This window comes from Triticum dicoccoides, chromosome 5A (assembly GCF_002162155.2).
Source record: "Triticum dicoccoides isolate Atlit2015 ecotype Zavitan chromosome 5A, WEW_v2.0, whole genome shotgun sequence".
NCBI classification, from domain to species: Eukaryota; Viridiplantae; Streptophyta; class Magnoliopsida; order Poales; family Poaceae; genus Triticum; species Triticum dicoccoides.
Genome location: NC_041388.1, coordinates 638599516 through 638609042, shown reverse-complemented (window position 1 = coordinate 638609042; position 9527 = coordinate 638599516).

The window sequence follows — 9527 nt, the reverse complement described above, 5'->3', positions numbered from 1 at the left end:
ACTAAATTAAATTAGTTAATTAGCCACTGACACCCTGGACCCACGCGTCAGGTTTGACCTGGACCAGGTCTGTTGACTTGCTGAGGTCAGCATGACCTCATGCTGACGCAGTAAACCTTTTCTGAAATTAAAATAAATCTAAAATGATTTATAAATTCCAGAAATTGTTGCAAACTTCAAAAATTCATATAAATTCAACCGTAGCTCCAAATCAAACAAGTTATATATGAAAAATGATCAAAAAAATCCAATCTATCCATCTGTACTATTTTCATGCATGTTTAAACAAGGTAACTTGCTGTTTAGTGCAAAACATGATAAAGCACTATTTAAGATCACAAATGTGTTTGGAATTTCAATCTTTGGTTCAAATTGGCTCAAACCCATCTGGTCTTAGTTGCATTAGCCCAACACACTCATACTGCCATGTCTCATGCATGCATCATATTGTTGCATATTGTTTGGTGACGTTGTGTATCGGTGTTCTCTGCGGCAGGTTCTGCCCCCGAGGAGTATCGTGATTACCCTAATGAAGAGCAATATCAGTGCACCGACCCATCAGGCAAGCAACCAACCAGTTGATCATATCGATACAATCCCATGTTATCGCTTCTGCTCTCTTTTACTGCATTAAGACAACGCGTTTCAAACTGCTGTGTGCTACGGTAGTTGAACCCATTTCCTCTGCATGACCTGTCATTGCCACAGTAACTAGATGAAACCCACTAGCATGTGTAGGAGTTGATTGAGCCATATGTATGTGTTGTTCCTACCTTGCTATGCCTGCTATGCTTAGAGTCGAGTAAGGTCTGGTTCATCTGGGTGATGGGCTAGAGTGAAACGATCATGCCGGATTGAGAGTCATGTGGTGAACACGATTTGGTAAAGGTATCGATGAGAGGCCATGAAGGAGTACATGGTGGGTTGTTTCATTGAAGCCGACCTTAAGCACTGAGATCTGTATGTGTGATTTAAGAATCAGCTACTACCATGCATTGGGCCCGAAACCAATGGACCCTCTCAGCTTCTTATTCACCCTAGTTCTCTGTCCAGGAGTTGCAAGTAGTTTCTGGTGTTTGTAGCCTACTGGAGGCCGTGGACAGCGCTGACCGTAGGGGTGGGCTGTGATGCGGTAGGTATGTGGCACGGTGTACCGGATACCCGTTAGGTATCTCGGGAACCCTGTACACATCGTTCGGGGCCATATGGGAAACCTCGGCCGGACTCCCTGCAGATGGAACCTGGATAGGCGATAAACCTGGATTGGAGACTTAGGTGATTAGGTAGGTCGTGGCCGACACCCACGTTGGGCTTCCGCTTGAAGGTTGCCGAGTACATGTCGTGTAAACGGCGATAAGTGGTGACAGCGTGTATGAAGAAGTACACCCCTGCAGGGTTAAGCTAATCTATTCGAATAGCCGCGTCCACGGTGAAGGACTACTTGGTTGCTTATACAGTTCATAGACAAGTAAACTGGAAACTACTAAAAGCTGGCTTGCTGCAATAACTCCACCAACCCTTCTTGATAATGTGCATGTATGTAGGATCTGATGTAAGTCTTGCTGGGTACCTTTGTACTCATGTTGCTATAATTTACATTTTACAGAAGACGCTGCAACCCCTTCTGATGGGTTCTTCATAGACGTTGACATCGATGAGTAGACTGAGGCCCAGGTGGTAATCCTGAGCTTGTGAAGGTCCACGTAGTATAGCTAGGCTTTCCAAGCCTCTTTTATTTTACTAGTTGTCTGTACTCAGACAAGTTACTTCCGCTGCTGGTTTGTATGGCTGTATGACTTGAATGTGGGTCGTGTGACCCGTACTTGTATGTATGTTATGTATGGCTCTCTGAGCCTTTAAATAAAGTACTTGTGTCGTAGAGTCATGTTGTGATGCCTTGTTGTATTTGCACATATCAAGCATATTGTGTGTATGATTGAAATGCTTGGTATGTGTGGGATCTGACTATCTAGTTGTTTATCTTTAGTAGCCTCTCTTACCGGGAAATGTCTCCTGGTGTTTCCATTGAGCCATGGTAGCTTGCTACTGCTCCGGAACACTTAGGCTGGCCGGCATGTGTCCTTCCTCGTTCCTATGTCTGTCCCTTCGGGGAAATGTCACGCATTGAGTACCGGAGCCCTGTTAGCCCGCTACAGCCCGGTTTACCGGAGTCCTGCTAGCCCAGTGCTACAGCCCGGACCCACTTGCTGATGACTGACACGTTCGATGCTGGGTCATGGATGCCTGTTCCTGTAAGTCTGTGCCTCTTTGGGTTTACGACTAGTCATGTCAGCCCGGGCTCCTTATCATATGGATGCTAGCGACATCATCATATACGTGAGCCAAAAGGCGCAAACGGTCCCGGGCAAAAGTAAGGCGACACCTGTGGGAATACCGTGCGTGAGGCCGCAAAGTGATATGAGGTGTTACAGGCTAGATCGATGTGACATTAAGTCGGGGTCCTGACAGCGTTGGCATCAGAGCCGGACTGCCTGTAGGTTCTCCAAGCCAAACTGGTCGATGTTGAGTCTAGAAATGCTTTAGTTATATGTAGGGGAATTGATTGTGGGATGGTACGTAAGGCTCTTTTACTTCTTTACCTCATGGCATTCTGATCTGAGTCAGTCCATTCTTCTACCGGGGATTAAGGATTAGGATCGTCTCTCTCTATCAGGTTCACGTGTTACGAATCAGTAGTACCTTATAGGTTTGATGACTACAAGCCTAGTTCAGTTCTACTACCTTGTTATGCTGATAAGTTGAACTCAGAACCTTGATATGATATTGTTGAGTGTCTATGCAATTTTTTGATAAATGTCTCAAACCTTTCTTGAGCATTTACAGCCGTTATGCTGTCGAAATTTTGCTAAAAATCCTAATGCCTTTGCATTATGATTGTGCTTTCAGATGGCCACTCGCGACCAAAATCAAGTGCTTCACCTGACCCGATGCATTGGTGTGACCGGTCATACGGCCATGTTAGTCCGAGTGATGATCGAGACGGGTTACCGTTGGTATCCCGAATACACGGTCGAAGAGCAGTTTCGAGATTTTAACCAAAGCCAATATCTTTGCACCGTCCGGATATTTCCCTCTTATGCTGGTTCTACCGAGGCTCTTCACTGTTCCTATGGGCTCGGTGTTACTATTGAGATGGCTGTGCAAGATGCGGCTTATTCTATGATGACCATCATGCGAGTCAGGACTGGCCTGCTTCGCAACACCGACTTTTGGTATATGCCAGCTTCACTTCCTGGAGCGCACGGTTATCTCCGGGCTATCTATGCTGACCCCAGTCAGGAGGACTCACTAACTCGCACCACTGCTGAGTTGCTCGAGGATAAGGACCGAGAGAATCGGGCCTTGAGAATGGAGCTTTTCAACACCCGCGCCGATCATTGGGCCACCTTGACTCGGTTTGCACCGGCTGTGCAAGCTGGATGCATGGATATGAGAGATCTGTATCCTGTTAGGTCTGCTCTGCCGGACATGATGGATTGGCGTGATGTGGGAGGCATCACCCCACCTCGTGGTCCTCGCAGGCCACCGTTTGTTGGTCCAAGACCTCACCCTAGCCCTTTTGGTCCACAGGCTCCTCAGGACCGGTTGTTTCCGGATGCTCACGTTGAACTTCCAGGCTATGGAGGAGACTTCTATGAGAACTACTACGGAGATGACTGAGATAGTAGTAGTTCCACTAGGTATTGTAATAGTTGTATTCCCACCGTCCTGCGTGACTTGTGGAATATGACTTAGCATGTAGTAATTCCGGGGGTGTAGGAAAAATAATGTATAGGAGCTTGGGATGCCTCCGATGATATGTAATCCTCCTCTCACCGTAGTAGTACTTGTTGGTCTTGTACTAAACCTCGTATGGTGTGTATGACGATGGAATAAAAGAAGTAGTTTCTGTATCTACCATGTCATACGGATGATCATCTTGCATTCTGAGTTGTCCATTACATTCTACATTCTATGTCGGAATCTTGTCATGTTGGACTAAACCTTTGTCTTGTTTTTCCTAGGATGGTCAACACCCGCAACAACCCTGCTCCCCCAGAGCAGGCTGAAGGCAGCAGAGTTGGGGATACAAATCTGCCTCACCCTCCCTCTCTGGCAGAAGTTATGCTAGAGGCTGAGAGAAACAAGCGGGAGACCAACCGTTTGTTGGAGCGTATTGAACAGAACACAGCACACCATTAGAGGACTAACTTGGTGTCACTCAGTGATTTCATCAAGTTACATCCACCCACGTTCCACCACTCCGTCGAGCCTCTCGACACTGATGACTGGCTTCGCAGTATTTCTCACAAACTACGTTCTGCGCTAGTAGCTGAGGCTGACAAGGTCACCTTTGCTGCATATCATCTTGAAGGCCCCGCCAGTCTATGGTGGGAGAATTATGGAGCTATGCGCCCAGCGGACCATGTCACTACTTGGGCTGAATTCAGCGAGGCTTTCCGTGCACATCACATTCCGGAGGGTCTCATGGACCGTAAATGTGAGGAGTTCTGTAGTTTCACTCAAGGTCGACTCTCTGTTGACGCTTACAGTAGGGAGTTTGGTAACCTTGCCCATTATGCAACGGAGGAAGTTTCTACTGATGCCAAGAAGCAGGCAAGGTTCCGTAAGGGGCTTAGTCCTAAGCTTCGCCGCGACCTCCGTCTGCATGAGTGCACATGTTTTTAGAAGCTTGTTAACAAAGCCATCAGTGCTGAGACTGGTCAGACTGATTATGAAGCAACACGCAAGCATGGCCATGACTTGGGTTCCTCATCCGGTGCTGGTCCTCAGAAGCGCCGCGTGTGGGTGCCTAACAGTGCCCTGCCACCCAGGTTCACACCGGCCATCCTTCCAGGCGCCTCGCCCAACTCAGCCATATGCACCAGCCAAGCCCTATGGTGGTCCAACCAACAATGCCCCTCCACGTACCAGTTCCGTGACTTGTTTCAAATGTGGGGAATCAGGCCACTATATGCGCGAGTGTCCCCAAACCAACCCCAACCAGACAGCAAAAACTGTTGGCCGCGGCAAGCCGACAGGGAAAGTGTTCCACGCCAAGCCGGCCACCGCTACATGTGGCCATGTCAACTGTATCTCTGCTGAGGAAGCTCAAGAGGATCCCAACGTCGTTCTCGGTATGCTCCTTGTTAATTGCCACCCGGCATCTGTTCTTTTCGATACAGGAGCATCTCATTCATTTATATCCGAGAGTTATGCTCGTCTGCATAACACCACATTCTGTGAGATGCCCACCTCTATGGTAATTCAAACTCCGGGATCCAAATGGAAAACTTCTAGAGTAAGCCATGGAAATGAAATTCAAGTCGACAAACTTGTTTTTCTCGCATCTTTGATAGCCCTCAAATCTTCGGATATTAATATCATCTCGGGTATGGACTGGATGTCAGCCCATCATGCCAAAATTGATTGCTTCTCTAGGACTGTTCAACTCACCCATCCTTCGGGGAAGATAGTCAATATCTTGACCCGAATAACCAAGCGACAGTTATATTCTCTTAACGCCAGCCCTTTGCCAGACCTTGAGGACGTTCCGGTAGTCCGTGACTTTCCGGATGTCTTCCCAGAGGAATTGCCAGGTGTTCCACCTGACAGAGATGTCGAATTCGTGATAGATCTCATTCCAGGAACTGTCCCGATTTCCAGAAGACCCTACAAGATGGCACCTTTTGAACTAGCCGAGCTTAAGAAACAACTTGATGAGTCCTTGAAAAAGGGTTTCATCCGACCTAGTTCATCTCCTTGGGCTTGCCCCGTCCTCTTCGTCAAGAAGAAGGATGGTACGGACCGGATGGTTGTAGATTATCGACCTATCAACTTGGTCACAATTAAGAACAAGTATCCGCTCCCCAGGATCAACGACCTGTATGATCAGCTCGCTGGATCCTCAGTCTTCTCTAAAATGGATTTGAGGTTGGGCTACCATCAAATCAAAATCAGAAACGGGGACATTCCGAAAACGGCCTTTGTTACTCGTTATGGCCAATACGAGTACACCGTCATGTCCTTCGGTTTAACCAATGCTCCAGCTACCTTCTCTCGGCTGATGAACTCAATCCTCATGGAGTATTTGGATAAATTCGTCGTGGTTTACCTCAATGATATACTCGTCTACTCCAAGAACGAGGAAGAACATGCCGAACACCTAAGGCTAGTGTTGAAGAAACTTCGAGAGCATCGCCTTTATGCCAAATTTTCTAAATGTAAATTCTGGTTGTCAGAAGTGACCTATCTTGGACTTGTAATTTCTGGTAAAGGCATTGCTGTTAACCCTGAGCGAGTTCAAGCCGTCCTTAATTGGACTCCACCTGAATCGGTCAAGCAAGTTCGGAGTTTTCTGGGCTTAGCGAGCTATTGCCGTCGCTTTGTCGAGAATTTCTCCAAAGTTGCCAAACCTCTAACTGAACTTCTCAAGAAAGATAAAAAGTTCGAGTGGACTCCACAATGTGAGCACAGTTTCCAGGAACTGAAGAGACGTTTAACCTCTGCTCCCGTACTGGTACCACCGGATTTTTCCAAGGATCTTGTTATCTACTACGACGCCTCGCGACAAGGACTAGGCTGTATTCTCATGCAAGATCAACACGTAATTGCTTATGCTTCACGGCAATTACACCCACATGAGGAGAACTACCCCACTCATGATCTAGAGCTTGCAGCTGTAGTCCATGCACTCAAAACATGGCGACATTATCTTCTCGGTAATCGTTGTGAAATCTACACTGATCACCAAAGTCTGAAGTATATATTCACCCAACCGGATTTAAATCTCAGGCAAAGATGTTGGGTCGAGTTGATCACAGATTTCGACTTAGGAATAACTTACACCCCAGGGAAAGCCAACGTCATGGCTGATGCGCTAAGTCGTAAATCTTATTGTAACAACATGATGTTACAACAAAGTCAACCGCTTCTCCATGAGGAATTTCGGAAGCTTAACCTTCACATTGTTCCTCAAGGATTTCTTTCCACCTTGGTGGCGAAACCTACCCTTACGGATCAGATCATCAAAGCACAGAAAGTAGATCCGGGAATTTCCCGCATCAAGAGAAACATCAAGAAAGGAGTTGCGAATTGTTTCTCCATCGATGATCAAGGAGTCGTATACTTCGGGAATCGGCTAGTGGTCCCCAAGGTGCGAAACCTGAGGCGATTGATCCTTAAGGAAGCTCATGAATCTCCTCTCACTATTCATCCCGGTAGCACTAAGATGTAACAGGACCTACGCCAGAGGTTCTGGTGGACTAGGATGAAGAGAGAAATTGCTCAGTATATTGCTAATTGCGACGTCTGCCGTCGTGTAAAAGCAGAGCATCAACGGCCTGCTGGCACCCTTCAACCCCTAGCTATTCCTGAATGGAAATGGGATAAATTTGGTATGGACTTCATTACCGGTTTTCCCAGGACCAAGAGAGGGAATAATGCTATCTTCGTCGTTGTCGATCGTCTTTCCAAAGTGGCCCATTTCTTACCTGTTCGTGAGAGTATAACTGCTAGTCAGTTAGCAGACTTGTACATCTCCCGAATAGTGTCTCTCCATGGTGTTCCTTTGGAAATTAACTCGGATCGAGGAAGTCTTTTCACCTCTCAATTTTGGGAAAGTTTCCAAAATGCTATGGGAACCCGCCTTTCTTTTAGTACCGCTTTCCACCCTCAATCAAGTGGTCAAGTGGAACGCGTCAACCAGATTCTAGAAGACATGCTTCGAGCTTCTGTTATCTCATTCGGAATGGAGTGGGAGAAATGCCTTCCATTTGCCGAATTTGCTTATAATAACAGCTATCAATCCAGCTTGGGCAAGGCCCCTTTTGAAGTTCTCTATGGACGAAGGTGTCGAATGCCTCTTAACTGGTCAGAAACCGGGGAAAGACAATTCTTTGGCCCGGATATGATTCAGGAAGCAGAAGAGCAAGTTCGCATCGTTCGTGAAAAGTTGAAAACAGCCCAATCTCGTCAAAAGAGTCAATATGACCGAAAACATAAGGCTATGACTTTTGAGGTTGACCAGAAGGCTTACCTTCGGGTTACTCCTCTGAAGGGAACCCATCGCTTCGGTATCAAGGGCAAATTGGCTCCTCGTTACATTGGACCCTTTCGCATTCTCGCAAAACGAGGAGAAGTTGCCTACCAATTGGAACTACCTCCGCATCTCTCCAGAGTCCACGACGTCTTCCACGTTTCTCAACTCAGGCGTTGCTTCTCGGATCCTATCCGTAGTGTAGACGACGAAACGCTTGATCTCCAAGATAATCTCACGTATCGAGAGTACCCTGTTCGTATCCTCGATCAAGCTGAACGTACCACTCGACGTCATAATATCAAGTTTCTCAAGGTTCAATGGTCGCACCATTCTGAGAATGAAGCAACTTGGGAAAGGGAGGATCGTCTTCGACTCGAGTATCCCGCCTTCTTCCCGGAGGAACCCAAATCTCGGGACAAGATTCTTTTGAGTGGGGGTGAGTTGTCACACCCTAGCTAGTTCATGCATTAGAGTGTTGCATCATGTCTACTCTTTCATCAGAAACTTGAAATGGGGATGCCAAAACCGCCAGCCCCCTCTGAAAACAACTAGGGTTTACTAAAAATAATTTCAATGAACCTGAAATGCCCTTCTAAAATGTCCATCATTTTTGTCCTGGTTCAGAACCTCTGCCAAAAGTGTTGCACAATTTTCTAGGTCATCTTAGGGTCTTTGGATTAAATGATAATTATTTGAATTTGGGCATTTAAAATTATATAAAATATTTCAAATGCTCAAATATTCCTAAAATGAAATGTTTCATGTTGGAAATATTCCAACTTTGAACCAGGAGCAGTTTGGTGAATTTTGGAACTTTCTAGGTATTTTTAACAATTCAACAAAGTTGCAGAAAAATAGAAAAAGGAAAATAACAAAAAGACTTACCTGGCGCCCGCTAACCGGCCCACCTGCCGGCCCAGCCCAGCGCCGCGCCAGCGAGCTGCTTGCCCGGCCAGGCAGGCAGGCAGGTGCTCGACGGCGAGCACCGCATGGGTGCCACGCACCTGCTCGCCGCCTCGCCGCTCCACTCGCCCGGCTAACACCATGGATCGACCCCTCTCTCTCCCCCGAAACCCCCAGACATCCCCTCTCCTCTCCAGCTCCTCCCCCTCGCGCTCCCCAGCCATGGCCGACGCCACCGCCGCCGCTCCATCCCCATAGCCGCGCTCCCCGCCACCCGTGCGTCGTCTCGTCCTGTCCAGGATCTCCGCCGCCGTCCACTTCGTCGAGGTAACCGAGCCCCGCGTGCTCGTGAGGCCCGAGTACTCCGCACCGACCTCGCCCGAGTTCGCCGTCGCCGGAGATCCCCTTCAACACCGTCGCCGCATCAGCTCGTCCCCGACCCCGCCGGTGGCCTCTACGGGTGCTCTGTGAGCCTAGCTACCCCTCCTACTCTTCCTCTCTCGCCCCCGAGCCGTGTAGCCACCTCACGGAGATCACCCGCACGCACCGCCGTGGATCTCGTCGCCGACGTGCTCCCGGCCAT